At 41.1% G+C, this 23195-nt stretch overlaps 1 protein-coding gene across 3 annotated transcripts in view; it reads right to left on the bottom strand.

The window, feature by feature from the left end:
- The window catches only part of LOC109450808 (uncharacterized), a 168288-nt gene extending 151303 nt beyond the window's left edge, over positions 1 to 16985 (bottom strand). For 2 of the 3 annotated variants that reach the window (XM_019738500.3, XM_074336177.2), the window contains exon 1: positions 16679 to 16985. The gene's annotated coding sequence lies outside the window, so the exon portion shown is untranslated. Of the gene's footprint in view, positions 1 to 16627 lie in introns of all 3 variants that reach the window. The other variant, XM_074336176.2, reaches the window with a different exon arrangement.
- Between the last annotated feature and the right edge of the window lie 6210 nt (positions 16986 to 23195).

Raw genomic sequence — 23195 nt, forward strand, 5'->3', positions numbered from 1 at the left:
TGGTTGTTTTTTTTCCCCCCAGAGAATGTGGATGTTTCCCAAAGAACCACTAGAGGGCAGAGCTTCGTGATGTTCTGAAATTAGTAATAATTGCTAAACCAGCCAGCTTCTTGTCTACTACAAGGGGTAATCACAAGAATGGCTGTGACCAAACTTCTGGAAAGCCTGTGACTGTCTCTCCTGTGCCAAAGTCTTCATAAAGCAAAACAGGCAAGACCCCTGAAGGGCTCTGTATCCCTCCTGCCCCAAGGAAACCGGGGCTGTAGTCGAGTTCTATTACCACCTGACCCAGGGAAGTCCAGAAGGGGGCGCTCAATGCTGAAGGCGATCAAGACAGCGGAGACTCAGACATTTCATTCGCCCCAGCATCCTCCACTGACTCTTAAACCAATGGGGTAGGGGCTTCCCCACTGCACACTCCACTCACACACCTGAGGCTACTTTCCACTGCAGTCCTTCCCCCATTGACCAAGCCACTGATGTTCATTTTACTGGATTTCATCTGTATACAAAAATATTGGGTGAGAAAAGCCAGGAAATTAGGAAAATCAACCCTGGGCCTAATGCTTCCTTTATTTTCCATCCTCCTTTAAAACTCTCACTGTCATAGGTTGGGCTGTTAGCCTGGAGTAGAGTCAAAGTTGGAAGCAGTCTCCTGAGGGCTGCTGTGATGCAAAAAACAGGCGCCTGAGAGAAAACTGAGTGGGCAACTCTGAATCAGCCCTAGGCTGCCACACGTGGCTCCCACAAAACCCAGTCGCTCTGGCCTCTAAGAGGCATTTTCATGCTGAAAGGCAAGGGCGTGTGTTCTTGGGGCCCTGCGTCCTTTCACCACTCCTGTCCTGTGCCTGGAGACCTGACTACAAGGGCAAGCTAATTACCAGTCGTTATCACCCAGCCCTGCAGTCAGGTTCCTCATAAACCCATGTCCTCCCAGCGTGTCTATCAGAGAGAAATCTGATCTCAGCTAAGGGTGTGGGAAGGGGCAGTGGGAATTGTCTCTTTCTTTCAAACTTTGAGTTAGAGTCCCAGGCCAGGTATAATCAAAATTTTCATACACACTGCCTCTGCCAAACTGCTCTACTTCTCAGTTTCCTAACCTGTTAAAAGGTGAGAATAGGATTAACTACCTCATGTAATCACTGAGGGGCTGGAATGTGGTAATGAGGTAATCCCTGTAAAGGCCTGAGCGCTGGTTACTTTTCAGTCAGTCTCTATTTGCAGGCCTCCAGGGAGAGGAGCCCACCATCTCATGAGATGGCCTGCTTTTCCACCAAAGACTGGGAGACTAAAAAGGAGGGCAACCTTGGTGTAAACAAGTCTGTTTCTACCTATCACCCAGAGATGACTTGAAACTCCGCTTGTGACCTAATAAAAAAGATGCCTAGCTTCTTCATCTGCAAAATAACAGAATTTTATCTTAGTTCCCTTAGGGCTCCCAGAACAATCCATGATTCAAAACTATTCTTAGGATTGCATTTGCAACTTTAGCTGTCATGCCCCCAGACATAGCTGACTCATCTTAAGCTTGTGGACACTTAAAAAAAAACCACCCAGATCTTTTTCACAAGGGCCACCCCTAAAGCAGGCCTCTGTCACCTCCAACTGAATTTTTGTCCATAAAACAGAATATTATCTTTTTCTTCTTGGAGGTTTCAGTGCAGGTTTCGGACTGTTAAAAATCATTCTGAATCTCATTGTCATCAGTGGAATGTGTTTCTCTCCCAGTTTTTTTAAGTCGTCTCTAGATCGCAGCGGGTAGGGGGTACCTAGGGCAAAGCCATATGCTTTTAAAATACAGTTTCTTTTTATAGCCAAATCACAAAAGAAGGGAGGGATTTTTATAGCAAAAGCTAAGAACCAAGGGTAGAGAATAGTGATGTGACAGATGTCTCTATTGGTAAGGTCCACTGTCAAAGTGAATGAGATAACATGTATAAAATATTAGTATAGGGGTTGGCACATATGGTAACTTTTGTTATTATTGTTTTAATTATTATTAATGTATAGTGTGGTCTCAATTCAGGGCCTCTCTCCCTCGTGTTGTTCACTTTTGACCACGTGTTCACACCCAAACCCAAGTATGGTGTGGCACAGGACAAGCACAGGCTCAGAAGCTGTATGACCTTGGGCAAGTTACTTCATGTCTCTCGGCCTCAGTTTCCTCATCTACAACGTAAGGGTAATAAGAGTACCTCTAGGACTGGTGTGAATAGTAAAGATATAATTATGTGTTTGCATAAGAGCCTAACATAGCGGGCACTTGCTACATAATAATCATTACCATTCTGGAAGCAGGTACCTGGGCAACTTGTCAGCTGCCTTAATAGAGGAAACAAGCTCTTTCTTGGTATTTAAGACTCCACTAGGGCTCTGGAATTATCAGTGGATTTCAGTAAGTAATTCAGGGCAGGCTCTTCTGCTTTCTGGCCATTACTCCTCGTACCCCACCCCCAAAGGAGGGAGGGAGAGACAGAGGCGGGGAGAGAGAACACTCAGAGCTTTTCATCAGAGTGGAACAAGCCTTGAAATCATCCAGTGCTGGCTCTGAAGTTTACTACCTGTATGACCCTGGGCAAATCAGTGGGGCTATTGAAATCTGCTTCACTAGGCAGGTTGTGAAGATCAAATAAGAAAATAAATATAGAAAGTGACTTAAAATTCAAAAGTACAATTATAATGATCTCTCCCCCACTGCACACATACAAGCAGCCCCTAATGAAAGGACATAATATAGGGTATTTTGTTAAGAGATACAGCCTTGTGAGGGAACTGAAATAAATTCTTTTAAAACCAGTATTTGTTGCTCATCATGGTCTCACTGAAATCTGGGTTTAATGATGAAGGGCCAAATCACGCCAGAGCTCCAAATTGCACACCATTTCCTCTTTGCTACCTCCAGCAGGCATTAGCACCAAACCTAGTCTAAACCTGACTGGTTGGTTGGTGTTATTTTAGGGCAAGTTCTCCATTGAGATCTGTTGAGACGGAGTAAGCACGGCCCCTCCGTGCGTAATGGTCACCCGTCATGCATTCATTTCTGAAGGCCGAGAGCACACCCCATGGAGAATATAGGTTAGGTCACCCGACACCCAGGAACGTGGAGGAGTATGTTAGCCCAGTTGCTAGAACTGAATAAACAAACCGGCAGCGCTCAGATCCGATGGCTAAAACAGAGCAAAGTGGGTCTTCAGAAAAAGCCCTGGATAGTACTAGGTTTATTTAAAATTTCCTCCTAGGGCCATCCTAATAATAACCTAGGCAGTGGTTTCTGTGAAAGCCGATTAAACCGTCCTGCCCTGCCTTTGAGAAGTTTCCACAACAGATGGAGGGACACGGGCTTTAGAGGAAAGCCGGGATCACATCCGTCTGCATTCGTAATTGGCCCTGGTCTCCGAAATGCTATATGTTATCTTGAGCCTGTTTGTTTTTATCTGTCAGAGTGGTTTATTATTAGGGAAATGTGGTGTCAGCTGTCTCTTCCCCACCATCAAAGCTGCTTCATTAAAGTTAATAGTGTTTGACTTGCAGAGATCTCTTACCAAGGTAACCCAAGAAAGCCCCTGTTCCCTGTTTTTTTTTTCCGGCAGTAAAGGCACCAAATGGATGCAGGAACTGCCTTACTGTTTTCGGAAGAAGAAAAAGAGAAAAAAACCCGTTGCGTGGCTCTGTCTGGTAGCTGCTTAATAAAGGCACCTTGAATTCATGAGACTAACTCTACATTTCGGTTTGGGACAGGGTGCCAAACTATATCACCCGTCCTGACTCTGCCACTCAAGGCTCCGTGGCCTTTGGCTTGTTACTTCCCTTATTTTTCTCAGTTTATTTATCTCAGAAATAAAGGGGATGGATTATAAGGAAGCCTTTTTTTCTTTCTAACTGGGGAACCCTTTAGACAAAAGTAATCTTACAATGAAGTCTGATACATAAAGCAGATGAAAGCAAACTTTTTCTAGCTAAAGGGGGAGGGAGGAGAGCAGAAGTCCTCCTTCTCAGCATCTCTACCCTCTTCGTGCCTCCTGCCTTAACCCATCCTTATCTCTCCTCACTCAGAGGGTCCTCAGCAACCTCTGTGGGCTGCCACCCCCACCCCAGACTTCCTGGAACATCATTTGAAATCTACTAGACTAAAGGAATTATCTTTAAGGTCTTCTCTGCGCAGAGTCTGGATTCTGTGATTAACTGGAGTCAAACCACATGAGGACAGTTTCTAATTAGTGTAATAACCAATGGAAGCATCTCTGCTCAGTGCCACACAAACATAAAACAGTTTGGGGTTTGCTTTGTTTTCTGTCTTCTAATCACTTTTTTCTACTGTGTGCTGTCAAATCTCCCTCCCCAGTTGGAATAGTGGATCTCAAGTAAGCGCCATCACTGCTGGGTCACTGTCACTTAGTGCTAGTTAGTTCAGCTTAAATGTCACCACCTCCCTGCAGAGCAGGCTAGAGCTGAAGTGTGACTCTTCAGACAGCTTCCTCACCCAGTGGGCCACCCTCTTGGGTGGAAAACCAGTAAGAGCATCAAACCCAACGGCCCTGAACTTGCAGTGTGCACCTGACCACGATGAACTCAGGCATCCTTGCCACAACAACCAGGGCACGTGCAGGCGGCCCCCCAGCCAGCCCCTCTCAGCAGCCTGCCATCCTTCTCCAGTCCTCTTCTCTAACAGGCCAGGGGACAGATCTGCAAGTCTGCTGCCCAAACAGATGTCCAATAGGGGAACCTAAAGACAGTTTCCCCTTCTTGCAGACAAGGAATTTCTCTCCTCATTCAATGTGTTAAAGGAATTACCCCTAGCCTCTGTCTCTCTCTCAAGAAAAAGGAAGAAAATCATGAATAATGTTCCTCCAAAAGGCTACAGCATAGAAGACGCTCCCCTCCCCCCTCTCTCTTCCCACATAACCTCCATAAAAGGTCCTCAAGATGAGAGAGGAGGCTGGGTCAACAAATGGCGGTAGGAGGACCAAATAGGCTGTCCCATATTTGGGGGGAGGGGAAAAGGGGAAGGTAAGAAGAGGGGGCCACAGCTGTCATTGGCTTTCTTTAAAATGTTGCATTTGCAACTAGGGCTTTAGCGGCCAAATCCAATACCACAGGAAAAAAAATCCCACCAAACATCCTGTATACTTGTAATACTAGATGTCTACCAAACTAGATTTGTGTTTATACACGTGGCTCAGACTTGGATGTATACCAGCACAGTGCACCTGTGTAAAACTCTAAGGAATCCCAAACCACACATTTAGTTTTATTTTTTTAGCCCAAGTCTCTGAGGGAGAAAATAAAACTAGAGCAAAGAGAACTATTCATTCATTCATGTATGCATGCATGCATGCACGCATGAATGCATTCAGCACTGTCCGCAGAACCTTTCCTTAGGCATTTGAGCAAGGCAATGGCAAATAAAGCATGTTCTCTGTCTGGCCACAGTTATTCAAAACCACAGAAATAGTTCCATTTATGTAATGCTTCAGCATTGCTTTTCAAGAAGCTTTTTTTCACAATAGTTCATTAGAAACGTCACAATAACCCTAAGATGGTTACAGTAGACATAATCACTTTTACAACTAAGAAACCAGTTGTCTAGTCCTACAGCTAGTTAAGTGCAGGGCAGGGTTTAAAATTTGTCATCTAACTTCTTGTCCCAGGCTCTTTCTGTTTGACCAAAATGAAATGTACTCGTATCTCATGATTTCCTTACAGCTGCCATGACAGTGACTGCACATTGTAGGTTTTTAAGGATCCTTTCGATTTCAAACATTCTGTTCCCTTGTCTTCCAAATTTTGCTTGTCAGACCACTTGAGCTAGTTCTGAAAATATAGTCACTTGTCCCAATTTTAGTTTTGAAAAATACAGCTATCGGAGGCTCTTTTAGTTCAAATGGATTGAAGTTAGATTTAGACTTTATAGTATTAAGCCTATGCAAGAGTCACAGTGTTTCAATCAAACCATTCTTTGCTATAGAAAATTGTTTCACTACACACATTATTTAAGCTATTCTGAAAACTACTCTGATGTTCTTATTAATCTTTTTCCTGTTTCCAATCCTTCCATCAGGCATTTCTGTCAGGCTTCTGAAGGGTCCCATATGCACATTTCCAGTTCAGAAATGTGTTCTCTTTTGGTTCACTGGCATCCTTCAGAATGTCTGGCACTGACACATAGTGGCTTTAATTAAAAGGCTGTGATTTCTGTGAACTCCCATTAAGCTAGTGAAAGAAATCTGCATTTAAAAAATACAGTTAACACATTAAGATACAGTTGTTCTGAAAAAAATGGTTCCTGTTTCAAAAACTACTTAAGCAGATGAAACTAAGCTGCCTGTAATAAAAATATGCTCATTTTTAGTAAAATCCTTCACTTCTAAATAGAGAGGTTAGCTTAGTACATATGTGCCCAATTAGCCATAAAAACTCAACTAGACATGAACCATGCAATCCGCCAATCTGCCTGTTGATGTTAAAACATAGATCCTATTAACAGGAATGTAATTTAAATAGTTAAAAAGTGATAAAGTACATAACTATGATCTGATAGGGTTTGAAATATGATGCTGCTGTATACCAATGACAAATCAGTTTTGAATTATGACTCCGGCAAAGTTGGAAATAGCTCAAGCATGTTAATTAGTGATCCACAAATTCAAGAACTGCGTTTATAGCATGTTATATATTATATTCAGTCACACCTCTTTGCCCGTGAGCAAAAGCATAGTCTCTAACATTCAGAGAAAAAAGCCATGGGAATCTTTTTGAATTCTAGGTCCTGGATGCCCAAGAAACACCTGACCTAACTTTCCGCAGTCAAGTTACTTATATTTAAAATATGATATAACTCAAGAGAGTTTCTCAAGGAAAAATATTGAGGAGGACCTGTGAGGTGCAGAGAAGTTCACTTGTTACTGGGGAAATGCACAAGGAACGATCAACATAATCACGTCTGTCCAATCAGTGACCCTCATACTGTGTAGGGACAGGCCCATATAGGCATGGGAAAGCCGATGACAACGAAGAACTGGGAGGAAGATATCTGATTTATTGTTAGCTTTATTAGAGATAAGTGTAAGCTGATGGACCTTATTTTTTTATTATAAAATAACTCCTTATACATTTATGGGATAGGCTTGAGCCCATCTAGATCCCGATGGCTGGTGACCTTGCTTTGGGAATCACTGCTCTCGGTGCTTCTAAACGTAAAGGTAGGCTTTCTTTTATAAGCATGTACAAATAAAAGTAACAATTGATTATTCTGGAAGGCCAACTAAACTCCAATCATCTCGCTTAACTGTCTCGTCTTTGTAAATGGCCACAACACAGTGTACTGTAGCCCCCTTGATCAGGCAGTTTCAGTATCTCCCATCCTTAGAACCAGCCCTTAGGTCTGATCCAATTCCCATTTGCTCAGGTTCAGCAATTCCCCTCTGGTGTTACAGCCATTGGAAAAAGAAAGACACCGTAACACCATTCTCCAAATACCACGCCACCATCACAAACTCAGAGAAGGGCAAGGGATAAAGTGCCCTACCAGCAGACCTGGGCTCTGTCAAAATGACCAGATCAGAGACTGACCAGTGTGGTCTGGCTGGTGGCCCTAAAGTAACTAATGTCTTGGAGGAAAGGGAGGAAGTCAGCTCGTGAACACTGGTGAGTAAATCTATTTAGTTCATGTAAAATAAACCCATTGGGGATGAAGACCTCCGTTCAAAGTTCACCAAATGTGACGGTGGCTTTACACGAATAATAAAAATGTGAAACTCAAGTAAGAGATCCTCCATTTCTGACTTCCTTACCAGGCTCAGATTCATTCCCTCCTCTCCGTTTTCTGCTGCACCACTTCAGAGCGACCTTACACTGTATCATGCCTGGACCATTGCAGTAGCCTCCTCGCTCACCCTTCCACCCTAAGTCTCTCCTCTTTCATACTGCAAAAGTTAATTTTCCAAAAGTCCCTATGATTATTCTGATAAAATTACTCCCCTGATCAAAAACTTGAATCGTTGGTCCCTATTGCCTTTCAACAGAATTAAGGTCACATTCCTTAGTCTGGGATTCAAGGTAAGGTACTCGCCTCTTTCTAAAGCTGTTTCCCACTTCACTCCCAGCCATCTGCAAGGCACACTCCTCTCTGAACAGACTCCCCTGCTTCTCCTCTTGCAGGTCCCCCACCTGGAGTACTATCTCCTGCCTTCATTCCACCTCTCATCACCCCTCTAAGTCAAAATCCTACCCACGTTTGAAGGCAGAGATGAATTCCATCGTTTCTATAAAAAGTGCAAAGAACAGTTCCTGGCCCAGAGCACGCAATAAATGTTATCTGTTAGCACTATTGTTACTGCTGCTGATGTGAACGTGCCATGAAGTCTTTAATCTTCACAGGAGGACTAACCTCTTCCTCCTGTGAGATTTTAACTGTGGCTCTCTGATCATACCCAATTGGGGATCATACTCAATTACATTTTATTTCCTTGTGTAGTTACTTAATTAATACATTTCATCTCCTCTTATAGACAATTTGTTCCAAGAAAAGATCTTATTTCATTCACCTTCGTATCCTCCATGTCACAATATAAGGCCTTACCCTCAAATATTTGAAGACAAATGTTAAATATCCCATCAAGCCACAAGAGGGCACGGTTGAACTACTCTAATAGTGGAATCATCCTACAATTAGTAATAAAGGTTTTAGAATTCAGAGGCTTTTTCTCCCCTGAAAGTGTACACATCTATTCATATTGATATGGAAAGATAGCTGTAATATAGTGAATTTTAAAAAGCAATAAACAATAGAATTTATATCATCAATTTTTGTAAAATATCTAGTATTCTTAAATACACACAGAAAAAAGTCTGGGAAAATATCCACCAAAATTTAGCAGCTATTATCTCTAGGGAGGGAGACAGAGGATGGAAATATGGAGGTTTCTATTTTCTGTTTTGCACCTTTCTGGATTTTTTTAAATAACTAATACATATTAATTTTATACTCAGAAAAATAAAGCAATTTACTTTAGGAAATCTCAAAGCAAAGTGTTTATTTTATTTAGTTTGTAATCTCATCTCCAATCCCATGTTTGATGTATTTAAAAGTAAATACACAACTTTGGGAATTTTCTGATAGATTAAAGAAAAGATTCCCAAATGTCCTTGGTACACGGTGCCCTTAGTGTCACCGCAATTTTTTTTTAATTTTTTTTTTTTAAGATTTTATTAGGGAAGACGAACAGGACTTTATTGGGGAACAGTGTGTACTTCCAGGACTTTTTTTTCAAGTTGTTGTCCTTTCAGTCTTAGTTGTGGAGGGCGCAGCTCAGCTCTAGGTCCAGTTGCCATTGCTAGTTGCAGGGGGCGCTGCCCACCATCCCTTGTGGGATTCCAGGAATCAAACTGGCAACCTTGTGGTTGAGAGTCCAAGCTCCAACCAACTGAGCCATCCAGGAGGCAGCTCAGCTCAAGGTGCCATGTTCAATCTTAGTTGCAGGGGGCGGAGCCCACCATCCCTTAAGGGACTCAAGGAGTTGAACTGGCAACCTTGTGCTTGAGAGCCCACTGGCCCATGTGGGAATCGAACCGGAAATCTTTGGCGTTAGGAGCACGGAGCTCCAACCACCTGAGGCACTGGGCCGGCCCCACAGCAATTTTTTTACGGCACCCTTGGGATGAAAGAAATACTTAACAGTTATGTTTGTTACATAGTGAAATCCAAACAACTTAATAAGTGTTTCTGTCCTAACAATTTAGTAGCCATTGGAAAAAATAATACACATAAATTGAAAAAAAATTTTAATTGGATTCTTAAGTGATCATAATTACTTGTTAATGGGCTGTGTACACCTCTTGGGCACTTTAAAACTTCTTAAATTTTGGGATCAGATTGGACATTGCTCCCTTACTTCCTACTCCACACTGATTTTCACCAGGTACTCAGTTTTTTTTCAAAACTACCACCAAAAACCTAGCTTCGCAATGATATGACAGCACTGAAAGGAATGTAGCTTTATCTAATATTGCAACTATGAAGACCTAGGGCTAGTAGTTCTTGGGTATCCCAAAAGATGTCAAATACAGTTGTATTTTCCTCAAAGATTTAAAATATTTTATGGCACCCCTGTGAGTTTAAAGCAAGGCACCTTGGTGCACAATTTGGGAACTAGTAGATTCAAATGATAAAGCCGGTTCCTTGTAATGCTGGCAAAAAGAGAGGGGAAAACTCATTAAATGAGCCTTGAAATTATTCCAACCTAATAAATAGCTCAGTCAAAATTATTTTGTTTTCCCTGAAGCAAAGTCTTCTGGGAAGTAGAAAAGGATGTTGTGGGAAACTAGGGTGAGCTCAGGACTCTGGTGGTTTCCATGCCCCCTCCCCTTCCTTTCCACCAAAGCCCTCTTCTAATCTCTCCAACTCAAAACTAAAAACCAGTAGTAGCCTCCAAAGCAGCACCTTCCATGGTGTCTGGGCCTGGATTTCCAACCAACCTACTGACTTTTCCACTCTTCCCAAATGCTTGAGACCATACAAAGATTTAGGGAAGCACTGGGGACCAGGCCCAACATTGAACTACTAACTGCCAAGTTAGCCTAGGTCCCTTCCCAAATTAAAAGGGATTTTCCTTCTGCCAGGAATTACCGGTTACCTCCTAGGACTAAGCTCCCTGAATCAAGTATAAAACTGCTGCTATCCAAGTCCACCTAAAATTGGGATTAAAAAGCACTTTTTTCTCTAAAGTTGGATGAGCACAATTTCATACCTTGATTTAGTGAGATGGCTTGCAATTTTCTATTATCAATGCAAATGTAATTAAATCAAACCCAAAAGGCATCTTCAACTTATGTGGAAGGAAGCTCCCTGCAAGGACTACGTACAGAACTAAATCAAAGACACAGGGTGGTGAAAACAACCCAAATGTCCACAGACAGATGAATAGATAAACAAATGTATATAAACACAATGGAGTATAATTCAGCCTTAAAAAGGCAAGAAATTCTGACAGATGCAGCAACATGGATGAACCTTGAAGACATTTTGCTGAGTGAAATAAGCCAGATGCAAAAGGACAAACACTGTAGGATTCCACTTACGTGATGTGCCTAGCGTAGTCAAATTTATAAAGAAAAAAAAAAAAAAAACAGAACGGTGGCTGCCAGGGGCTGGGGAGAGTGGGAAATGGGGAATTATTGCTTAATGGGGATGGATTTTCAATTAAGAAGAAGAAAAAGTTCTGGTGATAGATGCTGATGATGGTCGCACAACAATGAGAAAGTACTTAATGCCACTGAATTATATACTTAAAAAGGGCCAAAATGGTAAAATTTATGTTATGTATAAAATTTTTAAAAATCACAGGGATGACTTTCTGGTAAGGGGAGTCTTTGATTGAACTAGAAAGAACCACGTCCCTAAATGTCACTTGGAGAGCTTGCAGCAGACCTAGAGATGAGTCCATCTGGATGATCTAGTGTTAAATAATAACTGATGTTTCAAAACCCAAGGGCCCTGTTCTAACGGAAACAGCAGAGCACCAATAATAGAAGCAGGGCTTCCACCTCCTCCAGGCCTTCAGGAGGAAGAGTCTAGTATGCCTAAAAAAATTCAACATTTCCCAACCCTTCAGGCATGAGTACCCTTCAGGCAAAATTCACACTCAGCTTCTTTTCAAAGTTGATATTGCACTTTCCATGTGCTACAAACAGGAGGCATGATGAAATAGGACCTAGAATAGCAGTTTTAAAAAATAGGCACATACAAACTGCCTCGGGTTCCAGAATCCAGTGTCCTGGGCGTGGAACTTGCTGTGAGATGTTTCCTTGCTGTAATGCAGAACTGATGTTTTTCAAGGTGACAAAGTCCAAACACACGGCTTGTTCCTTACCTACAGGCCTGATTTGTTGATGTATTTCCACATGGTGTCCTGTGAAATGTTTGGGGAGGAGGATAGGGGTGGTTTCTAGGGCCAACTTGGGAAATGATGTATGATACAGATTTTCTCTAAAGGCTCAGAGAAACCTCAGGTATAGAAATTTGAATTCTGGCTTTCTCAGCTCCACACCCCTGGGTCATTTTTGAAATATGCCTAGCTCCTCCTCCTCTTGACTTCTCTCTGTTGTCAACGGCATGCAATCTCCAGTCTTTAGAGTCACCTGCACATACCCTTTGTCAACACATTCCATCAGTTATCAAACTATAAATGTGACTCCAGCCATACCTCTTCCATCAACCTCTGTTTTTCTATCTCCCCTGCCACCCTACTAATTTAAGTCTATATTACTGTAACTATCCCAGTAGCCTCCTTACTGGTCTCCCCATCTCTGTTTTCTTCCCTCTAATATCTTAAACACCATCAGAAGAATGCTTCTAGGTCACAACCTGGTCACATCACACTATGCTTCAAAACCCTAAGAGGCTCCCCATTGCCTACTGGATAAGGAAGGCCTGACCCCTTAGTCTGTCGTGTGACATTTTTTGTAGTTCTCACTTGAACCTGCCTTCCCTCCCACCGCAGGGAACCTAACCCTCTAGTCAACTCAACTATTTTCCATTCTCCAAATAGTCCTCAAGGTTTCCTACCACCCCCATTCGCTCATCCTCAGTCAGGTTTGAACCCCCTTCCTTTTCCCCTTGTGTTTATCCAACTTTCTTTAACCATCTTGGAAGTCCAGATCAAATGCTGACTCTTTCTGAAATCATTGATCTTTTCTTTGAATTCTCTCAAAAACTTCAATTGTAGGAATCTTGTAGTTCATAATACAATAAGCTTTGATTAATGTCTTAAGTTTCAAAACATTTAATAGTATATTAATGTGCTACCTATTAAAGGATTATTATAAACAGCACTGAATATCAAACTGTCCTATTCACCTCTGTATTTTCCTTAAGTGTCTAACACAATGTTTTATATATAAAAGGCACTTAATAAATTGTTGAGTAACATTTAACTCTGCCTCACACACCATCAAATTCCTAAACCTTAATTATATTCTTAAGCCAGTGATAATCAAAATTTTTTTTCTTTCTCGCATCTGGGATCTTTTTTCTAATAAAATCTTAGATGGAATCCCAATACCGGGGATGCCAAAAAAAAAAAAATGTATAGACATGACTTATATTCATCTTGTTATCGGTATACATTGAATATTACAATTTTAATCCAGTTTTTTCCTTTCTTAAAATGTATATACTTTTTTGGGCACCTTCTGTATATGTTTTATATAGAGATTTCATGTGTTTTATATGCAGAGTAAAACACATATAAGTGGCATCTCATTTTATATGTATTTTAAATTAAAATTTGTAGCATCTCTTATTATTATATAAGTGAACTACTGAGAATAGTATGCTGTTTTATTGAATGTTAAATTTGAAGTAGAGGGTTAGGAATGGCCATTTGTACCTAGCTTATTTCTGTGTTATAAGTTGGTTTCACATGATGAGGAAAATCCTGATTCGTACATACAAGTCATAGTGTGTGATTTTATGTGAGTCGACATGGGCAGGGTAATGAATTACATTTTTTAAAGTTTAGATACAACCTGCTATATCAGCAACACATAAGAAAAGCCATACATAGCAATTAAGAACACAGTGGCTGTACTATTTAACAGTGCAGACCTTGAGCAAGTTAGCCTCAGTTTCTGCATTTGTGAATCAGAAATAACAGTTCTTCCTCCTGGTCTTCAATGTGTTAAAATGTAGGCTAGGACACATCAGAGTGTGCAGTTTTAAAGTTTCATCATATGTTGAGCAGATACTAAAACATTTATAAAATATGCATAAAGCATAACAGCAATATAACAAAGCACTTAAACTGAGTGATATACCCACTCAGTTTAAGAAAGAGAAAAATGACGATTATTTTCAAAATCCCTAGTGTGCCCATTCCTGATCCTATTCCTTTCCCTACGCCATGAGGTAAATGTTAACCTTTTCTATATGTTTCTTTTAATTTTTTTAAGCACCTCACCTATTACTACGTGCCATGCTCTGCTCTAAATGCTTTCCAAACTTTCTACATCAAATCATCATAACAACCCCATGAAGTGGGTAACATTACTATCTGCACCTTACAGATGAGTAGCATGGGTTAAGGGAGGTATGATAGCAAGCTCACAGACATAGTTTATAAGTGGAGCCACCAGGATTTGAACCCAGGCAGTGGGCCTCCAGAGCCTACGTTCACCAACACATCCAGGCTTGAAACACAGTGTGAAGGGCACTGGCACGCTTCATACTTGAATGAACATTTTATTAAACACCCATGTGCTAGCACCATGCTGGGCACTGCAGAGATTAAGGAAAAGCTTTTTCCTTGCTGGCAACTGATGGCTCTCAGAACATCCGTTCTTTCCACTGCTGTTCCAGTTCCACCCACTCGACATTCAGGCCTGGCCAGGGCAGCCTATAAGACCCTAAAGCCCAGTATGGCCCTGAGGAAAAGAAAGCAGACCCAGACACTCCACCCTGGTATTGCCCAGGGTGGTTCTCAACAATAATAAAATCCCAAGGAATCACAGGAAATTCCAAACTTTTCTGCCCCCATTCCCAGCCTCTTCTTCACCAAGGCTTCCTCTGAGAAGTGAACCATGTACAAATCCACAGGAATCCATGGCCTTTGCCAGAAAGCAAGCCATTGCAGCCTCATGGCCCAGCCTACAAGAACAGGCCTCAACTTTAGCTCATGTCACTCCCCTAATTATTCCCTGTGCCTGGAGTCCAACAATAACAGAGCATCTTTCACGAGCAGCTCCCACTAGGAACCTTGGACCCTCATGCATGCAGCCAAGCACTGGAAAGTGCGAAAGGGTCAGGGGGTTTGTGCAGCCAGCAGTCCCAGGCCTCTGGGGGAGAATCCCAGTTGCTCTCTAGTCCAAAATCCAGACCCAAAAAAATGCCAGAGGCCCCAACTGCCTGCAGAATCTACTTCCTGGAGCTAGCCTGGGTCACTGTGGGTGGGGCCCTAAGAAGGGACAGCAGCTGCACCCAAACCACTGTGGGGAAAAAGCAAGGGGTGGGGGACAGGAGACTAAATAAATTTCCTCAAGGTTCACAAAACTTAGCTAGTGCTCCCAAGTCTCTACTCTGTACTACAAACCTTTCTTTTTCTTTTTCTTTTGTTAGTATTTACTAAACACCAGTCCTGATAGATGCTGGGGGGGGGGGGGGGGGGTATGGTTCTAGGATAACAGCAAGCAAAACAACAGCAAGGTCTCTTATATTAATGAGGCGTGGGACAGACAATAATAAAATTAATAATTTTAGATCGTGGTTAGTGCTTTGAAGAAAATAAAATATCAGTGCTGCGTGGGGTGGGCAAGGGAATAGATATTTGAGCAGAGACCTGAATAAGGAGGAGCTTGCAAAGACAAGGGAAAAGAATTCCAGGCAGTGGGAACAGAAGTGCAAGACTCTAAGGCCTCTTATTAAATGCTGACTAAGGGTTTAAGAAATGTTAGATGAAAAATTAGTGTTCTCAGCATTCTAGTGCAAGGTAGAGTAAGAGTTATTTTCTTAAGAATATGAAGATCAAAGTACTATGTTGGAAAGAAATTTGTCCTTGGCTTCAAACGAAGATGCAAAAAGAATGTGTGTAAATATATATTTATATGTCTCACAAGAGTCTTTCTAAAAAGTCTTTCATGTCCTTTATCCTTTTAACTTTTATAATATAGGTTGAAAGCATGATACAATCTTTAACTTCCAGCTCATGTATTGGAAGCTCTTTTCTTTCTGAGTTAATAAAAACTTCCGTTCTGTTGGGATGTAATTTACCTCCCTTGTTCCAGAATTTGAAATAAGAATGTCGTGTATCTATAATTGCAATTATGTAAAAAAAAAAAAAAAAAAATGTGTGCACATAGATTAACGCAGTGGGAGTATAGGAAGAGGGGGATGTTTTTCAATATTCCCTTTTTGTTATTAAAAGTGGAAAGAAAATACATTGTCCATAACCACCTACATCCTCTCTAAGCTACAATTAAAGTTGAAAAGGGCACGAGGTCTTTACAAACCCTTGTACAGTAAGTGTGTCTGCTCACGTACAATCTGTGTGCACCCTTCTTTCTCTCTATGGACAGAATTTCTTGGGGATCCTACAGGCCCGGAGCCATATTTCTCCCTAGGCTCTTATTAAAACCAGGTGCGCGGGAGTCCAGCGTGTGTGTGTGTGTGTGTGTGTGTGCTTTTCTTTTTTTCTTTTTTTGACAGAAAAGCCTTCGCTTGATCCAAAGCTCCCCCTTCCGGTGTGTTTTCAAGAGGGGATTTCATGAGCTGAGCAAAGGGAAAGCAGATAGGTCTTCCTGCTCATACAAACAGGGGCAGACTTAAGACAGGCACGCGACCTGGCTGTGCAGGGACAAAGTGTACAAGGGCATTAAGTGAGACTGGGGGAGTACACGGCTGGTGACCAGGGACTTGCCCCCCCCCCATCCCCCACGCACACACAGGAGCATTGTCCGTGCGCATTTCAAGGCCCTCAGAACCACAGCTCTCTCCAAGGCGGAAGAGAGCGGAAGGGAAGCCGCAAAGCCGGCGCTTATCTGAACTTGAACCCGGGGCAGGCAGTGGGCTCCGGCCAGACGCCCGGCCTGCGCTCTGGCGCGCGGAGGAGCCGACAGGAGCCCGACTCCCAGTCCTCGCCAGTGCCCTGGCGCCGGGATCCAGAAAGTCCGCGGGTCGCGCAGCGCTTACCCTCCACGGCCCACGTTGCTCTCGTCTCCTGGGACCGGGGCGGGCCCAGCGGGGTCAGGTCGCGAGTGACGTGGTGGCCCGGGCCACGGAGCGCCCTTCTCGCGGAAAACTCGGCCGCCCGGTACCCTGAGACTCAGCTTCGGGGGACGCGGGGCTGCCCGGTGCGGGGTCCCTGTGGGCTTCGCAGCCCGCGCGACCTTTCACCGGAGCGACTACTAGCCCGGGCTGCAGGCGGTGGCCAACGGAGCAGAACTGGGAGGCAATTGGGCCCTTCTGCAACGAAGACGGCACCGCCTCTAAAAGCTCAGGATAAAACTGGGCGAGAGTTATGAGAGCTTCACCCTGACAGCCTGAATCCCAGCTCCCGGCCCAAGTTGGCTACTTGTTAGGGTCAAAAATTTGAGTATTGGTGCTTTCATTAGACTCTAGAGTTAAAGTCTGGAGACAGGCCTCAGAATAAAGAGGAGCTGCCTGATCACTGCACTGTACTCAAAGCTGAAGCTGAACAATAATGAATGTCAACTACAAGTTTATTTATATATATATATATATATATATATATATATATATATATATATATATATATATATTATATATATATATATATATAATATATATAAATACACATATATGTGTGTGTGTATATATATACACATATATATGTATATATATATAAACGTATATAGTTACAAGAAGCAGAGTACAGCGTTAGGAATAGATTCAGTGGAAATGTAATGGCCGTGTGCGATGTCAGAGGGATAGTGGATGGGGGAGGGGGGTTGACACAGTGTGAGGGATATAAATGATAAATGTCTAAGTATTACATTGTTTTGTGCACCTGAAACTAATAAAAAAAAAATACTGGATATTTGCTGTTAGTAGATTTCAGGTGTTTGCATCACAAAAAAAACTATGTGAGATGATATGTTAATCAGATTGACTAGTAATTGTTTCACTACGTATACGTATATCAAACATCATATTGTATGCCTTAAATATATACAATTTTTATTTAAAAATAAAATGAAAAAAATCTATGACAGAAAAAAAAGAATAAAGAGGAACATTGTTATGACATAGAAAGTTGAGGTGCAGAGAGGAAAAGGGATCCCAAAAAATGTGCTTCTGAATTTTGAGGAGCCATTTCCTACTCCTGGCACCAAACAGTAAGTTGGTCTGTTTTGTTTTGATTTTCTCTAATGACTATTTGTAAAAACCCATTACCACGCACTATATAGCCTGACAACCTTGCTTTCTGAAGGGGCTGCATGAATTTCAAGAAACCCCAGGAAAGAGCCATCCAGACAAGGTTAGAAAGCCCTACCATCCGAAATGTTTGCCTGACACACTCAGCTCCATAAAAACAGCCCCCAAGTTGGTCACCCCAGCATATCTGAGTAGGTTCCCTATTCACAGGGAAAAGTTTTCTCAGCCTTAACCCCAAGATCATGTGATAGATAACACAGGAATTCCAGAGAAGTTTCCAGATTCAAACAACCCTGGTAATTTCTGGTAAAACACTGTCGAAGCCAGTTTCTCAAATTGTGGTCCATGGACCACCTACATCAGATTCCTAAGGATTCCTTGTTACAGGTTCAGGATTTAGGGCCTACACTATAGCTGATTGGTTCGATTAAAAGGAATGAGGGCCAGAAATCTACACTTTAACAGGCTTTAAAATGTGAAAAGTGCAACATGAACAATTGTCCCCTTCTTGTTAAAAAGAAAAGTCTAGCGACAGAAGACCCAAAAAAGCAGACTCTTAAACTGGCGATAGTGAAGACTGAAAAGAATCCTAACTTGCACTACAAAACTGGGAAACATCAGAAAACAGAGCTTTAGCTGGGAGTCTATTGAAGAAGCAATTAGATATCTTCTCCAAATTATTACCATTTGGGTGACTATTCCCCACCCCAGCAAAACACTGAAGGTTTATTCTCTGGAGAGGGCAAATGCATTAAAAACAAGAGGATTCAACGAAAATTTAGATACTGACCAAGCCCTCTTCCCTTGCAGCCTGGAAGGCTGACAAATATCCTCCAGAGAGAAGATTGCAAGATTCTTCTCTGGTGACTCTGGCCAGCTAAAGAGAAAAGATAAAAGATAATGACATGAGGGGCTCCTGATCAGAACAAATAAGATCACCCTGTAGTGAAGCCCATAGTTGACAAACCCCATCCACACACACACAACTTCCAGTCAGATTTTTCTCTGACCCACTTGGCAGATACCAAGAATCACCAGATGTTAGAAGAAAGATTCTAATGTTAAATATGTGGTAAGAGAAAACAAAAAACAAAGCTATAAAGAGAGAAGAAAACCAGGGTTGTTTGTTGTTGTTTTGTGTGTTTTTTTCATTAAAAATCTCAGAGAGATAAAGAGGAATGTATGCATACATGAAACAAGAACAGGGTATTTAAAAAAAAGGAAATGAGAACAAGGCAGACCTCTTGGACATTAAATATTTTTTTAAATGACTAAGGGATAAAATATATAGGTAAAAATACAGAGGGTGCCAAAAAAAAATGTATACACATTTTTAAAAAGGAAAAAGCTGTATTAAAAATACGCTGATGGTAACCACTTTGAGCACCTCTTGTAATTGCAAGTCAAACGTGACTTGTATTCATCTTTTATTACCGATATATATTGAGTATTACAATGTTAATACAGTTTTTTCCTTTCTTAAAATGTGTATACATTTTTTTGGCACCCTCTATATATGAAAATAAAGGACCAACCAGATTAAATAAATGATGGGAATTCCAACTGGAATAAAAGACCCCATGTAGAAGAGCAATAACTTAATGAGAAGTGTAAAAAAAAAAAAAAATGATAGGAATTCCAAAAAAGAGGACAAAATAGTAGAGGAGGCTATCATTAAATAACTAAGTTAATTAATCAATAGAATTTCTCCAAATTAAAGGATATGAGTTTCCTGATTGAAAGGACCTCTTGAGTGCCCAGAACAATGGTTGAAAATAAACCTACATGAAGGAACATCATTATGAAATTTCAGAATATTGGTACAAATAGATTTCAATTAACCACTTCAAAGGAAAAAATAATGAGCGACCTATAAAAGATGAATAATCAAAACAGCTTCAGACTTTTCGGAATCAAAACAGTTTCAGACTTTTCAACAGTTTCAGACTTTTCCACGGCAGCGCTAGAAGTTAGAAGGCAATAGTAGCAAATAATTAGGATTGACTTTAACTATATTGTACTATATTAAATGATTTACAATTTATCCTCCCAACAACCCTCTGAAATAGGTACTACTGTTACCTCCATTTTACAGATGAGAAATCTGAGGTACAAAGGAGCAAAGTAACTTGCCCAATATGACACAGGTAATAAATGGTAGAACTGAGATTTGAACCAGGCAGTCTGGCTCCAGTCTGTGATCCTAACTGATATATCACACTGGAGCAGTGAGTGCCCTTAAATTAAAAGGGAAAAGTACATCCAACCCAGAATCATATATCTGGCCAAGTTATCAATAACTAGAAAGCAAAGATATCTTTAGATATGTACGTTCTCAAAAAATATACATCTTATACACCCTTCCTTAAAAAGCTACTAGAAGAAGAATAAATATTGTATGATTCCACTTATATGGGGTACCTAGAATCCTCAAATACAGAGAGACAGAAAGTGGAACTGTGGTTACCAGGAGCTGGGGAGAGGTGAGAATGGGGAGTTGTTGTTTAATGGATAGAGAATTTCAGTTTGGGAAGATGAAAAAGTTCTGTAGATGGACAGTGGTGATGGTTGCACAATAATGTGGATGCATTTAGTGCCACTGAACTGTATATTTAAAAATAGTTAAAATGGTAAATTTCATGTTATGTTTACCAAAAGAAAAAAAAGCATTAGAGGAGAAGCCACTCCACCAAAATGAGGGAGTAAACCAAGAAAGAAGAAACTTGGGATTCAGGAAGCAAGAAATCCAACTCAAGAAGATCAAGGCAAAGGGAATCCCCAAGAAAATGATGAAGGGAGATTCCAGGATAGCAGCTGTGCAGTAGGCTCAGAGAACAGCTATTCCAGATTGGAGCAGATCAGAAAGTTCCAGGAGGGATGTCTCCAAAAAGATGCAATTGATAGAAAACAATGTGTTTTGAACTTACTGAGAAGATACCGTGTTTCCCCAAAAATAAGACCTAACTGGACCATCAGCTCTAATGCGTCTTTTGGAGTAAAAATTAATATAAGACCCGGTCTTATTTTAATATAAGACCGGGTATAATATAATATAATATAATATAATATAATATAATATAATATAATATAATGTAAGACTGTGTCTTATATTAATTTTTGCTCCAAAAGACGCATTAGAACTGATGGTCTGGCTAGATCTTATTTTCGGGGAAACACTGTATGTAGCCAACTGGGAGAGAATTTGAGGCTAAATTAATAATTACATAAAAACCTAAGCAAACAAATAATTATTATTCTTGGGAAAAAATTAGTTATGGTAAAAAAGGAAAGTAATTTTGGTATTTTTGTACTCAGCAGTGAATGCCATTTATCTAGTTATCATGATATGAACACTAATATTCATCTAACCAAAACTATGATAGAATTACATCAAGATGGGGGTGTGAGCAGTGTGTGCCAGGGTGGGCAGGTGAGGATGAAAGCTAAATTCTTATATGCCTTAAGGGAAATCAACAGATAATGCCTAAAAGAGAAAAATCAAGAAATGGTTTAGACATATGTGTTAAATACCATCCCCACCCCCACCCCAACCCCCACCCAAAAAAAACACTGACTGAAAAGATTTAAAGGGAATTGCCTTCAAGAAGCAGAAAATTGAGAAGGTAGAGTGATTAGGAAACTGCTGTTACTGAACTCAAGGGATTGGTGCCTTGAAGTGTTCTATTGGAGAACAAGATGTGGCTGTAGTTTTATTTACTTGCAGCAAGCAAAGGAGATACGAGATTCACATTCAAAGCTCTGTCTTCCTGAGGGGAGGCTCATAGCTATTGCTTATATACACTATTTGGTTAATTACATGTTGATTTCTTCTTTGCAGTTGGCTACACTTATCAGGTTGGGCTCCTGTCAAGCTCATCCTGTTTACAGCTAGTCTGTAAAATACTGTGTTACATTTTAACATTTAGCAAGACTAGCATTTATTAAAAATGTCCCAGGCCTTGAGACCCTTGTCCTATCTAACACTGCTATTTTTTTTTTATATAAACCTAGTAAAACTGCATGACTCTGTAAACCATGTGGATGTATAAGTTTGATAAAAATCAAAACTAATTTTTAAAAAAGAAAATAGCACAACTCTAAAGATCCTCCAGATGGTCCAGAAAAATCTGTTTCTACCTCCTTGTTTTCTTAAATCAAACTTACTTTTTCCAAGCAGTAGTTTTCTGTATGACTCTTCCATTGTTCTCTGCCATTGGACACACATTTTCATAAAATGGGCTTTTTTGAACTAGCTTGGGAACGTAATGGTTGCTCACATTACTTCTCTGGAGACATGTATTTCAAGTTCTAACCAAACGACTTCTAAAAAATACTTTCAGAACTCCTCCTGTTTATTAATTAGGGAATATATTACCCTCTCCCACAGAACTTTACAACACAACTGAAAAGACATTTGAAAAATCAGAGAATGTTGCCATTGCATTCAACACTGTGCCAATTGTTTGGTACAGTCGGGGAGTGGTGTGGCTACTGGAATAGAAAGGGTCAGCGGGGAGAGCCATCAGCAAAGACTTTGTCAAAGAGGCTCAATTCAAGCTGAACCTCCAAAGATGGATTGTAGCTTGTATAAATGGTGGTATCAATCAAGACTCTTTATGCAAGAGACAACTACTCAACCCAAACTAGCTGAGCCAGGAACAGAATTTTTTGGCTCACCTAACTAGGACATCCCAAGGGGTCTAGCTTCAGGCAAAGATTGATCCTGAGTCCGAAAGTGTTGCTAGGCTCTCTCCATCTCCATTGTTCTCCTCTACAGGTTCCACCTTACCTTCCAGCTTTGCAGCATGGAGTGTAGAGGAGGTGGATGGGTAACTATATTGTCTATACATCAAAATCCCAGGGAAAGTCCCTGATTGGTCCTCCATGGCTTCCGGTAAATGGGCACTATGATTGACCAGGCCTGCGTAGGCTGCCAGAAAAGGGAAGATGGGGAATAAACAACTGGGCTGCCAAAAAAAATACCTATTATATCCCTGTTTAATTGTACATACCAAATATGCTCTAGTGGAGATTTATTAGAGCCTGGGCCAATTGGCAGTATAAGTAAAAATGCCTCATAAATGCTAAAGCACCATGAAATGTTGGTTGTGAGTCAGTACTAAATGTAAGTCCACATTGGCCCTGCCCAGCCAAACTGCAATTACTCCTGGATCCTTAACTCTCTGAATGTTTTAAGTTTTTCTTTCCTCCTAGTAGATTCATTTGTCACAGTTTCCCTGGGTATTGGCCTCTTTCTTCTAACGGAGTCTGCTTCCAACTGCGGTGAAAAATTTGCTCATGTCATTTTTCA

This window comes from Rhinolophus sinicus, chromosome 14 (genome assembly GCF_057876585.1).
Source record: "Rhinolophus sinicus isolate RSI-liver-muscle chromosome 14, RSI-T2T, whole genome shotgun sequence".
NCBI classification, from domain to species: Eukaryota; Metazoa; Chordata; class Mammalia; order Chiroptera; family Rhinolophidae; genus Rhinolophus; species Rhinolophus sinicus.